The sequence below is a fragment of the Macrobrachium nipponense genome, chromosome 25 (genome assembly GCF_015104395.2).
Source record: "Macrobrachium nipponense isolate FS-2020 chromosome 25, ASM1510439v2, whole genome shotgun sequence".
In the NCBI taxonomy this organism is placed as follows: domain Eukaryota; kingdom Metazoa; phylum Arthropoda; class Malacostraca; order Decapoda; family Palaemonidae; genus Macrobrachium; species Macrobrachium nipponense.
Genome location: NC_087214.1, coordinates 976,757 through 988,952, shown reverse-complemented (window position 1 = coordinate 988,952; position 12,196 = coordinate 976,757). Strand labels below are relative to the sequence as shown.

The 12,196-nt window shown below is 38.2% G+C and overlaps 1 long non-coding RNA gene across 1 annotated transcript; it reads right to left on the bottom strand.

Annotated features, from left to right (window-relative positions):
- Positions 1-1,533: 1,533 nt before the first annotated feature.
- On the bottom strand, positions 1,534-6,143 carry LOC135199249 (uncharacterized). The gene is made up of 5 exons (XR_010310987.1): positions 5,949-6,143; positions 5,181-5,320; positions 4,239-4,585; positions 3,805-3,877; positions 1,534-3,378 (listed from the first exon to the last, which is right to left on the bottom strand). It is a non-coding gene; the product is annotated as an uncharacterized LOC135199249 (long non-coding RNA).
- Between the last annotated feature and the right edge of the window lie 6,053 nt (positions 6,144-12,196).

The window sequence follows — 12,196 nt, the reverse complement described above, 5'->3', positions numbered from 1 at the left end:
ATATATATTATATATATATATATATATATAATATATATATATATATAGACTATATATATATATATATTATATCTATATATATATATAAATATTATATATAGTATATATATATATATATATATATATATATGTATATATATATATATATATATATATATATCGATATATATATATATATATATATATATATATATATATATATATGGAACGACGTTATATTTCACAATGGGTCCGACGAGGTCAAAGACCTACTTTCTGAGGCGATGCCGCGCCCAAGAAGACATAAAGGGTCAAAGGTTATGTGGAAGAAGTGAAAAAAAAAGGCTGATGAAAAGTTATTGTATAGATTTTGTAATGGGCCATTCAAAGTAACGACTTAGATGCCATATCTCTTCGAAAAATATCGAGGTAAGTGGTGTCAAAAAGAGCAAATCACCACTTTAGGCTGTTAAGCCTAAATAATAGCTTAAATGCAGCATCTGGACGAAAACAATAGAAATAAGTCAAGTCGTAGTTTAGGCTTCATAGACCTAGCAGCGGATACGAAATTCAAGATATGGCTATAGGCCTATCTCGCGTAACGGCCAAGATTTAGTAAACAGGTACAAATCGTTAGGGTGAAAAACATCACACTATCTGGCCTTAGGAGATATGAAAACTAAGCGAATTATACTAGAATTACTCTAGCAATCAACATTTAAAACAAATGCTAGCGGTGAAGGACTGGAGAGGTCCTTTATTCCTCACAGTCTCCCAGAGGATGTAGAGCAATTGGAGCTTCAGAAGTTCAAGCGAAAATGCAGTGCATTACTGCTCTAGTCACCTAGCATTTTAATACATTTTTATTCATTTTTAATCTATTTTTTAAAGTGATATATCTTCTTTCTGTGTTTTCCTTTACCTCCTCGTACTTCTTAATGAACGCCATATTCATTGGAAGCTTGAATTTCAAGTCACTGGCACCTTTGTTATGCTTGTTCCAGGCGAACAGGTTTCATCCTTTGAATAACATAATAATAATAGTAATTTGTTATTCACCATTGCTTCGAATTCATCCTGCGGTATGCATACACAATATACAGGAAGCTCAGTCTTAACTAAAAACGTAAATATTTTATTCAGTAGTTATTGTAATCTCTAGACTCAGACTTAAACAATGTAGTACTTCATAAAAAAAATATCAGCTCATTCCCCGTAAGGGTGGGTGGGTGGATTAGTAGTGCACCTCATGCGGTGCACTGTGGGTATTACTTATGGTTCTGTGCAGGGTGCCTTCTGTCCCTAGCTGCAACCCCTTTCGTTCATTTTACTGTACCTCCCTTCATATTCTCTTCCATCTTACTTTCCACCCTCTCCTAACAATTGATTCATAGTGCAACTGCGATGTTTTCTCCTGTTACACCTTTCAAACCTTTTTCACTGTCAATTTCCGTTTCAACGCCGAATGACCTGATAGGTCCCAGTGCTTGGCCTAAATTCTATATGCAACTTAACTCAACTTAGCTTATTCCACATGGAAAAAAAACTACCATATATTTCAATTAAAATTACTGGGATCATTATAAGAATTTTATTATAAAAATGTACATGAAACATTCGGTATTTTTTTTTTTTTAGAGAGGTGTAATACTACAATGAACGAGATTTTCTTGCTAAAATCTATAAACACATATATTATATGCATGTGTGTGTGTACCACGCACCTACATCTGTCAATCTCTAAAATATATATAATATACTTCTTGTGCTGCCCACACAAGAAGTATATATGGAACAGAAACAGCAAGTATGAGGAAAACAGAGGAGAAGAAGATGGATGTAGCAGAAATGAGAATGTTGAGATGGATGTCGGGAGTAACAAGGGAAGATAGGATTAGAAATGAGTATATAAGTGGATCGACAAAGGTAGTTGAAATATCGAAGAAGATACAGGAAGGAAGGCTTCGATGGTATGGACACCTGTTACGAAGGGAGGAACGTCATGTTGGAAGACATACGATGGAAATGGAAGTGCGGGGTAGAAGGAAGAAGGGAAGACCAAGAAAGAGATGGCGTGATTGTAGGGGAAGATATGGTATTGAAAGGTATAAATGAGAACGAGGCACAGGACAGAAATCGATGGAGACGACTCATTCGCAATGGCGACCCCATATAAAAATGGGTTTAAGCTAGGAAGAAGAAACTTCTTGTGCTGCCCACATGTTAAACGCAGCTTGCATTTAAACAGTATAATAATGTCAAGCCAAACTGCTTAACAAACTGGTGTAGGGAGTCCATATTAGTCGAGTGACTGCCATCATGGCATTAGTGGTAACGCATCTATTTGCACGTCTTGATTTATTTGGTTTTTCTCTCTTTCAAGGCAGAGGTTACCTGTACCTGCCGTACACGCCATGACAAAGAACAAAGCAGTATCTTCATGCCAATGGACTGCTGAACCGATTAGCTCACACGTGCATTAGCAGTCGAGGTCAGTGACCTGCCCCTGTGACCTAGAACACCAAATATACTGAGCGTTTAAACACACGCTCGAAGACAAAATGATTCCCTAGGCCTAGTTGTCAGTGCTACTCTCGTCATCTGCGTCGAAACCTTTTTGGACGTGCCTCTTCCTCCTCGCTGACGACGTCCTCACGGAGTGCCTCCCTCTGCCGGAGGAGGTGGAGGACGTCCGGTTGTTCTCGACAGACCCATCTGGACTGAAGAGCGGAATGGTCTCGTCGCGTTCTGGGGGAGGCGTCGCAGGAGGCGGAGGGAAGGAGATGGAGGGAGATCTGTCAGGGCACGAAGTAGACCGCTTGTATTCGCAGGGTCGAGGGCCGGTGCTGAACAGCACGTTTGGCGCCATCTGGTTTCCCGACGGCACGTCGAGCGTCTGCGTGTACGACGCCCAGGATGGCTGGGGCGGGGCGATGGCCACTATGCTGCTGTCGTCGTTTCCCGGTTTGATGAACTGCAGGTCCTTGGATTGCTGGCCGTAACCGCCTGGGGGTGCAGGGAGAACGTCTCCCTGTTTGCTTTCGTTGCCGGAAGAAGCCAAAAGCGACTTATTCCGGCGGTACAGGACGACCACACAGGCGAAGAGGACTAGGGACGACGCGAAGAAAGCCACCATGACGCTTAGACAGACCCACACCCAGATGGGGAGGTTGGTGCACTCGTGTCCATCCAGAGCTTTTTTCGACGCAAAGGGTACGACGATGTCAAGGTCAGGATTTGACGTCGAATTGTTGGTATCGGTGTCGTCCTCGACCGTAGTCTCATAATCAGGGGATAGTGTGGTGGTATCTTCAGTAGTTGTTGGCTCAGTTGTTGTTGTGGTAGTTATTGTTGTTGTTTGCGTTGGTGGCAAAGTAGTTGCTGCAACTCTCTGGCTCTCTGAGGAGGGAAAGTGAAATGTTATTCCCCAAAATGTTTTTCGAAAGTACATTGAACTTCTTGTGGACTGCATTTACAAAAGTACAAAGCACGGAATAACAATAATAGTAACAGATAAATATAACTAAGAAGGTTTGGCAGTAATAGTCACTTTTGTTGTGCAATAATGACTTATAATGCTAATGATATATTGAATATAGAAAAAAAACTATAACGTAATCTCAAAAGTCTGCAGGAAAGAAATTCACAAAGATATAAAAACATGACAAACTGTAAGTTCATCTGAACTTTTTTTTTTTTTTACATTTTACAAAATACCTCGACCTTTGAAAATGAATATGAGTTTTATTGTGAGGTTAAACGCAAGCAAGACGGACAGTAATAAACCTCGAAAAGTTCATAACTTGCAAGGCATTCAGATCATACCTTTGGTACTGATGCAGGTTGTAGATATTGTTACGCTGGCCCCACTGATCTCTATAGAATCAATCGTGTCCATCTTGGGGAGAGAGAGAGAGAGAGAGAGTAGACATTTTAGATTTCAGTAAAAAAATTAATTTTTTAAAACTTATTTTCCCATAAATATCAACAATCATTGATAATTTATCGTTCCCAAGTAAATGCCCACTTCTATATTTTTCCCATTTCATCACTAAATACTTAATTTTTTTGTAATATTGCTTGAGTAATTGAATAAGCCTTGACTTCTAGACTCATAGCAATAAAAACTTGCCAGACTTCCTTAAAGCCTGGTTCAGGAGGAAGTGGACTGAGAGGGTGACTAAACAAAATGATAAACTGCGATTTTCAAAACGATTCGTTATTCGTGAATCATAAACAGACATTAATTCTCCCTTTACCTCCAACCCTCCCAGGTGAACGTCGAGCGTCTGGTCGGCCCCAATTTCAACCCCGTACCCTCTTCGGGAACTGCTGAGCGTGATACGAGCCCAGCCCTGCGGCTTGATCCATTCGTAGTAGACTCGACTTTCCATGACTTTCCTCTTGGACACCTTGAAGGACAACTTCCAAGACCTCTTGGCGTTTTCCAACGCGAACTCGTACTTTCCGAACTTGAGTTCCAGCTTGGCCTGGTCGTAAGAAGCGTCTGGTTCATACCACAGATTCATGGGGGTGGGGGCCGACGCTGACGGCACCGGGACGGTTAAACTCGCTTGGGCTGTTAATCGCTGCAGGTCTTGGCAATCTGGTGGAAAGTAGGTATAGTGTCTCAAGAGGAAAGAAGCCGAGATCTTATTCCTAAACGCGTTAGTTCATTCCTCCTGTTTTATTCATTTTTGTAGGCTCATTTGAAACAGAACTTCTCAGAGTATATTCTGATTCCAGTCATTCAGGACAGTTGTTTATTAACTCGTCCAATATGTGACTAGCAACATTTTATAAGCAGTTCTTGAACATACCATAAAATAACTGTTATTCTGTAGTGGCTCATGTAACTGCCAGGAACGGGTACAGTCCGAGGTAAATTTTCAAGAATAGTGCATTACGTTGAGAATATAGCAAAGTATATGCCATGAAGATAAAGTTCCTAGATTTTAGGGAGATTTTGATAACATATTTCTGTACATTCTGTTCTAATGAGAGAACTGAGTCTAACTGTAAAAGTGGTGTGTTGTGACATTGGACATATAACCACCGAATAAAATATTTAACAAGCCCAGTTTAAGATGACATATGTAATATTAACAATATTGCACTGTTATTCACAAGCAATCTTCAAAGTTCACAAGAAAACAAAATGTCTTAATTCTTCAAAACCCACATTAACAGGAATCTCTTACTTATCTCTTCTCCTTGAACATCCCGAGACAGATAGACGGCGAGGAAAACGAAGCAAATCAGTATTTCCTTTCGAGTGAGAAGCAGCACTTCCCTTCGACTCTGTACTCGAACCATAGCTGGCGTTGAGAGTCTCAATGACCTATAAAAAAAGTGAGAGACATTTATTTTTACGCAGTCTGCCAAGTAAAGTGGAAATGTTTTGTAAAAGTTTAGAAATATCGGGGTTATTGTTGCCCGGAAAGGGTAATGGACAAGAATTTAAATAAACATTATAAAGTACTATAAAGTAAAGTAAATCTAAAGACGGTTAAAATTCTAAACAACAAGGGAATGAAGCTTTGCACTGTGAGTAGTTATAGTGTGCCCGCAACTGTGTCTGTGGGGTGAGGGCTTAGGAACCAATATATATATAAGTATTGATCTCTTTCAGTTTTATACGAATTCTCATGACAGGACGACTTCGTTTCTGATAAATTTAGTTGATCCTGAATGTCTGTTATCAGTTAAAGCTCACTTTAGCAAATATGAAACATGTTTTTAATCATCTAGTGTAATTTGGGTTAGCACTAAAATAATCGGTTTTCAACGCTTCTTAAGATGAATGATTAACTTATATTTCTATTTGGCTATTTCATTAAGACTTCGTGAATTCATTTGCATTTAACAATTCTCAAGATACGAGCTGTATAAAGCATATGTTTTTTAGATCCCCAATAAATACCATTAACTGAGAAAAAAATCGTATAATGATTAATCAAAATACTCACCTTTTTCTATGGATATCTAAAATTATCGGTTATCCAGTAAAACTTTCTCCTCTCCCTGTTGAAACTGCTGTTTATTTCTGCTCTGTTCCTGATTTTTGCTCTCCAGTTATAGACAACAGTCCCTTTTCTAACTCTTCTTATAACCAGCGAGGCAAGTGACAAACTGCGAGTACGTACGGGACGTTTGGAGACCAAGGATGCTAATGTATCCTGTCTCTTCTTCTTTTTCTTCTTCTCCTTCTTCTTTTTCTTTGGGGAATTCAGAGATAATGTTTTATCTCGCTGCTGCGTCACAGGGAAACCTCATACGAGCCAGGCACGCATCCAACCTCGACTTCAGTGACACAAAGGAGCTTGCACTTATCGATGTTTCGTTATACAGTTCTTTTACGATAAATTCACAGTCGTGGGGTTATACGGCGTCAATGACCTTCGATGCCAGGATGCCAGAAAACTTCCAATCATTCATTCTTTCATTCGTGGGGTTATAGCAACATCAACCAAGATACTTGTTCAGCACCTCTCTCAAGAGCTGCTTTTTTCTGAGAGTACTGAGCGCTTTCTTTAAAAAAGATTTAAGATCAGAATTTTTGTTAATAAAAGTAGTGGGTTTGCTGTGAAACTATATACATACATACATATCTATACACACGCAGACGGATATGCACTGATGGTACGCACAAACGTATGGGTGTAACTCAAACCAAAATACTCTAGTGATTACACAGGATTATCATCTATCTAAAAAAGAACAGCTGTTTTTTTAAAGTTCATATTATTGTTGTTCAACGACAAAATGGGATATCCGTCTGGGTATCTGATCTCGAAAAAGTCACAAGATAAGAATTGAACCAAGGGGATGCATCGGCCTAGCTGACACCGAAATGCCACACTAGAGGCATTTGTGTTGGTTTGTGTTTTATTATTTAATTTATTTGCGATTATTGCGTTTTTTTTTTTCTGTATTTTATGTTACCTTCTGTTACTTCTTTCCAGCGAACACCTTGATTTCCCTGGTAGCTTGAATTTCAAGTCAGTGGCTATAGCTCCATGTGAATAGGGTTCATGTTTTGAATAATAATAATAATAATAATAATAATAATAATACCCGTTTTAAGGCCCATTTGTGTTCATATTGTTTCATTTCAAATGCACATATTTCCTCACTACTGCTCTTATAGTATTTCCAGAAAGGATATAATTTTTTTTTTTTTTTTTTAGGCATTGATCACTCCCACGGTCCATTGCATACCTCCACAGGGTCCACGTTAAACCGAACTGTCTTCTTCTAATACGGGTTTTTCTGTAATCCTTCTCTCACAGTCCTAACTGCGCTACATGGCTTTATTGCTCTCCAGACTAGGCCTAATGAGCCAGACACCATATTACAACTAAATTCTTAATCCTATCTGTAATTGGCCGCTAAATATATTTTGTCTGCTTCCGTTGGTAGTGAGTTTCATAAATGCCACTTTGGTTACTCTGCGTTTTTTGTGACGATACTTTCATATGGGCCTACTAATAGCTCTCTGATTTTTTTTTTTTTTTTTAACTTTTTGTGCACATCACTAGATCTCTCCCGGTCTCCTCTGCGTAAAATAAAAAAGCTCATATACCACCATAATGAATGAGATAGATCCCTATAGACCCAATTCGGCTTTATCTTTGCCCTTATCACTGCATTTCATGCAAACTGTATTATCGAAATGAAAAGTGAAGCCATATAGTTGTTGTCTCTTAATTTACTGGTTGTTCCTCTTGAGTCTCCGGAACATGGTAATTTTGTAATTGTTTTACCATTTTCATTCCAAGCCTTTTTTCCTTGTGAACTTTCTGTCACTTTCACGTCCGCACTTTCGTAGATAGCTTCTTCTGTGAGCCATTCTCGGTAAGCATATTTCATATGAGACTATATTTTTTATGTTTATCGTCTTCCTCTACATATTTTGAATATCACATCTCCAAAAACTCTCAAAATTCAACATATATAATAAAACAAATTTCTACTCCATTTAGGTGTGATATGAATAACGGCGTATTATTATATATATATATCTATATATATCTATATATATATATAATATATTATATTATAATATTAGATATATATTATATATATATATATATATTATTAAATATATAATATACATATATCTTTTTCCACTATCTCAACGTTTTGTTTCACCCAAACATCGAGAAAGATCAGAGGTGATGCCCCGATGTTTTCATTTGTGAATTTTATCGAGGTTGATAGATAAAAATGTCAACTTTTTCAACAAATTCAAGTTAGGACTGTGATTCCAACCCAAAACTGATAAATGTTTTTGTATCAGGTGACAAAATAAATTATTCACATCGGGCCTGCCATTACTTCATTCAGAGGAGGATGGCCTCATAGAATTATGGTGTACTGGTGGAAATAATTTATTTAGCATTTATGGCAGTACCCATGGAAATTGGTGGACTGGAAAACCGAATTGGTTTTCATCTTATCAAGATGTTAAGTTAGCCACTCGAAGTTGAGATTGTCTATGATCGTGTGTACATACGTAAGTACGTAACTCTAACCAAGTGCGCAGTTGCATAACCTCAAATTGCTCTGTTCGAGACGAGTACGGCAAAGCTGAGGGGAAACGAATGTATCTCCCCTTATATTCATTTGAAATGAGGTCATTTGAAATAACGTATTTCTCCCTTGTAAAAGGTATGCACTTGTCGTAGTTTATAATGTATATGTTGCCATAGCACTTGGTAGTGTTTCTTTATACTTTTACTTTGATATAACTGCCAATTACCAAGAATTGTAATGGTACTGTTACGTAAGTTGCACCATGTTGAGTTGCATGTTGTTGCAATTGTACTATCAACTAAATGTAGGTTAAGATGTGAATTAGTCTTCCATATGTTTATAAAAATGTAAGTTCTTGAGTAAATTCCACCCATGTTATGCACATAAAGCCAGGCTAACTGCGATGTGTAACAGTAAAGTTAGACATGAGTAGCATAGCCTAAAGGCCTAACGACTGCATGCACTTTGGCAGAAGATTGCCATCTTAAATGAACTGTTTGTATTACAGGGATCCAGTATAGGGGTCCAGTGTAAGAACCAGTATAGGGGTCCAGTGTAAGAACCTGTATAGGGGTCCAATGTAAGAACCTGTGTAAGAATCGTGTTGGTTCTAACTGGTATTGAAGGATTGCAGCTAGGAATAAGCTGCTTTTACAATGTATCCACCTACTGTTAAGAAGAATGATTAAAAACCCCACGGGAGCCAGCCTTTCCCTCAACCCTTATAACAACAATGAAGATTCGACCGTCTCCGACGTCAAGTACCCGTTCCAGCTAAGGAGAGGCCAAGAAGTACTATATACTATATAGTAGCCTAGGCCTGTGAGCAGTGTTGCCACACGTACGATAATTATCGTACATGTACGATAAAAACGGCCCTGCTACGATGCACGATAGCATTTTCCATTATCGTATGGTTTGTGCGATAATTCTAAGGTGTTGATAAGTAATTAATTACAAATATAAATGGTCATTGAACTCCTCCATGAAACAGACTAATTTCTATAAAAAAGAAAGAATTATTTCAGAGTCCGTACATGGCTTGCCGCCGCTTGTCTCCAATTGTAACGTGGTTCAAAGGCTATGTTCCAAGTGGGAGGCACTGAAGCTATTTTTCTCGGAGAAGTGGCTCGCTGAGAAACTATTAGCAACATAGTTGATTATCAACTCCCTTCATGATCCTTTCATGAAGTTATATTTCAGGTTGCTTGACTGGGTTCTTCCAAAGTTTACTGAGTTCAACAAATTTTTCCCGTCAGATAAAGCAGTAATAACAGTTCTCCATGATAAAGTGTCCATGCTATTCAGAGACCTCCTTCTCTCATTTATGGACAGGACCAAATGTACCTAGTAGTTAAAGTTATGCAGGGATTAAAAAACCCCTCCATACAGGAAAAGAAAGCTCAACAGCAGGAGTTTTATCAGAGGTGTAGAAGTTTCCTTGTAGTGGCATGCACACAAATAAAGAAGAGGTATAATTTCATTGATGGTGTCCTGTCAAAGTTAAACTCTGTCCAAAAAATGCTCTCTCATCAGAATTCAGAGAAAGAATCCCCTCCTTATTCCCTCTTGCATCTGAGCTTCCCCTGATTGTACCGCCAGTGACCACTCACTACTTCAAAAGCTGGATGATCAATGGAGAATGTTTCCCATATTGCAACATGAACTTCAACATCTCGTTAATGAGTCACCTGATAAGTTCTGGGGAGAAGTGTCCCAAAAGAGTCTTGTTTTTCAGACGTAGCCAATTTTGCTCTAACTGCTCTTTGCTTGCCGCACTCTAATGCCGAATGCGAACGAGTGTTCAGTAAAGTTAAACTCTTTAAAACTAAACAAAGAAACAGAATGAAAACAAAGACAGTTAATGGGACTCTTCTCTCTGCTAGTTGCACGTTTATCATGTTCAGCTGGTGAGTCTCCACCTATAACAATATCATCCAGATATGGATAAGCAAAATCATAAAAAGCTAACAATTGGGAAATGAACTTCTGAAATATTGCAGGAGCAGAATGGATACCAAATGGTAAGCGTAAATATCTGTATAGACCCAAATGTGTGTTAATTACAAAATATTTACGGTCTTCTGAAGCAATTTCCATTTGCAAATAAGCCTTCTTGAGATCAAGTCTGGTATAATACTTATATCCAGACACACTGGAAATTAATTCTGGCCTATTAGGTAATGGGAATTTAGATTCATGAAGAATTTCATTTATTTTACGAAAATCCCCACAAACCCTAAGGGATCCATTCTGCTTCTTGACAGTAACAATTGGTGAGGCATAATCTGAGAATTCTACTCTTTCTATAATCTTATTTTTTTCAAGCTCTTGCAGCGCACTCTCAGCCTCGCTGCGTAACGTCAGTGGCACCGTGCGGACCTTCTGAAAAACAGGAACATGACCAACTTTAGGATACAATCGGGCTTGACAGTTCTTAATTGGTTTCAAACTATCTACATTATATTAAATTCCTACCTATCAAGTTATTTGGGAGTCTGACCCAACAATTATGAATTAACGTCTAAATGATTTTGCTGTTTGTATAGAAAATTTGAAACTGATCTTCCCAAATACTTTAATTGGCACTTGGTTATAACCCTGCAATTTAGTTCTACAGTTCAGTAATGTACAATTTAACTTCATGAAATCATCATACTTTAATGTGGAAATAGCTGAACCGGTGTCAATTTCAAATAAAAATGGCTTATGATTCAATTGACAACTAACAACATAAGGTTGACAGAACTCTTGTTTACTATACATTTCAAATCAACTGACTCATCATTGGATTCCTCTTCTTGGATTATAACTTCATGAGTCTTCTTCCTTCAAGTGGGGTTTCGTCGTTGGCGGCGCTCTTGTGAAAACTAACCTGAAGCAGCTGTACAAACCTAAGAGACAATTGTCATAACTTAATACTTTCGCGAGCTTAAGGTGGATTAAATACACACTTCGTGTAAAGTACTCACAGCTTTATTGTTCCTTCACTCCGTTACAGGTGGTATAACTTATAACTTAGGCATAGCGTTACTCTCCTGATCCTGGGCCTGGCTGCCCTTCTCGGATCTTGTTTACATGCTGACCTCTTTTTGACCGGGTCCCGCCAGCATTACAAAGTAGAAGAATAGTAATGTATCTCTGTATCAGGGTTGTAACAGTAGCTATATGCAGTATGTATGCTATATTTTTTTTCAGTTTTAGACATCAAAGGTAGTGTTGGAATTGTTTAACAACGAAATTCTGAAATGTCACCCTGGGAGAGATCCGGTCAGGACGACGTAAACAGAACGTAGAAAACAACTATTATTCGATTTTAAGTTGAAATAGGCATTTTCTGATAATTCACAGAACGTTCAATCATTTATCTCCTGTTTTATTAATCACTGACTTCTCATTTTGCCTTAACATGAGAACTGTGTGTGTGTGTGTAACACACTCGATCGGTATCCGAGGCAAAACATCCTGTTACACTTCTTTACAGTATATAAGGGATTTCTGAATGACGAGTCCAGCGCAAATTCATTTTAATAACACACCAGAAAGTAATCTATCTTTTTATATTTTACTGCAAATTATTTTACATCACATAATAATATAGAAGCTTCACTTGTATATGTGTAACATCTATGGCATTTCAACAGAAGTCCTTCGGTTTCGGCCGACGTCAGTGACGAAG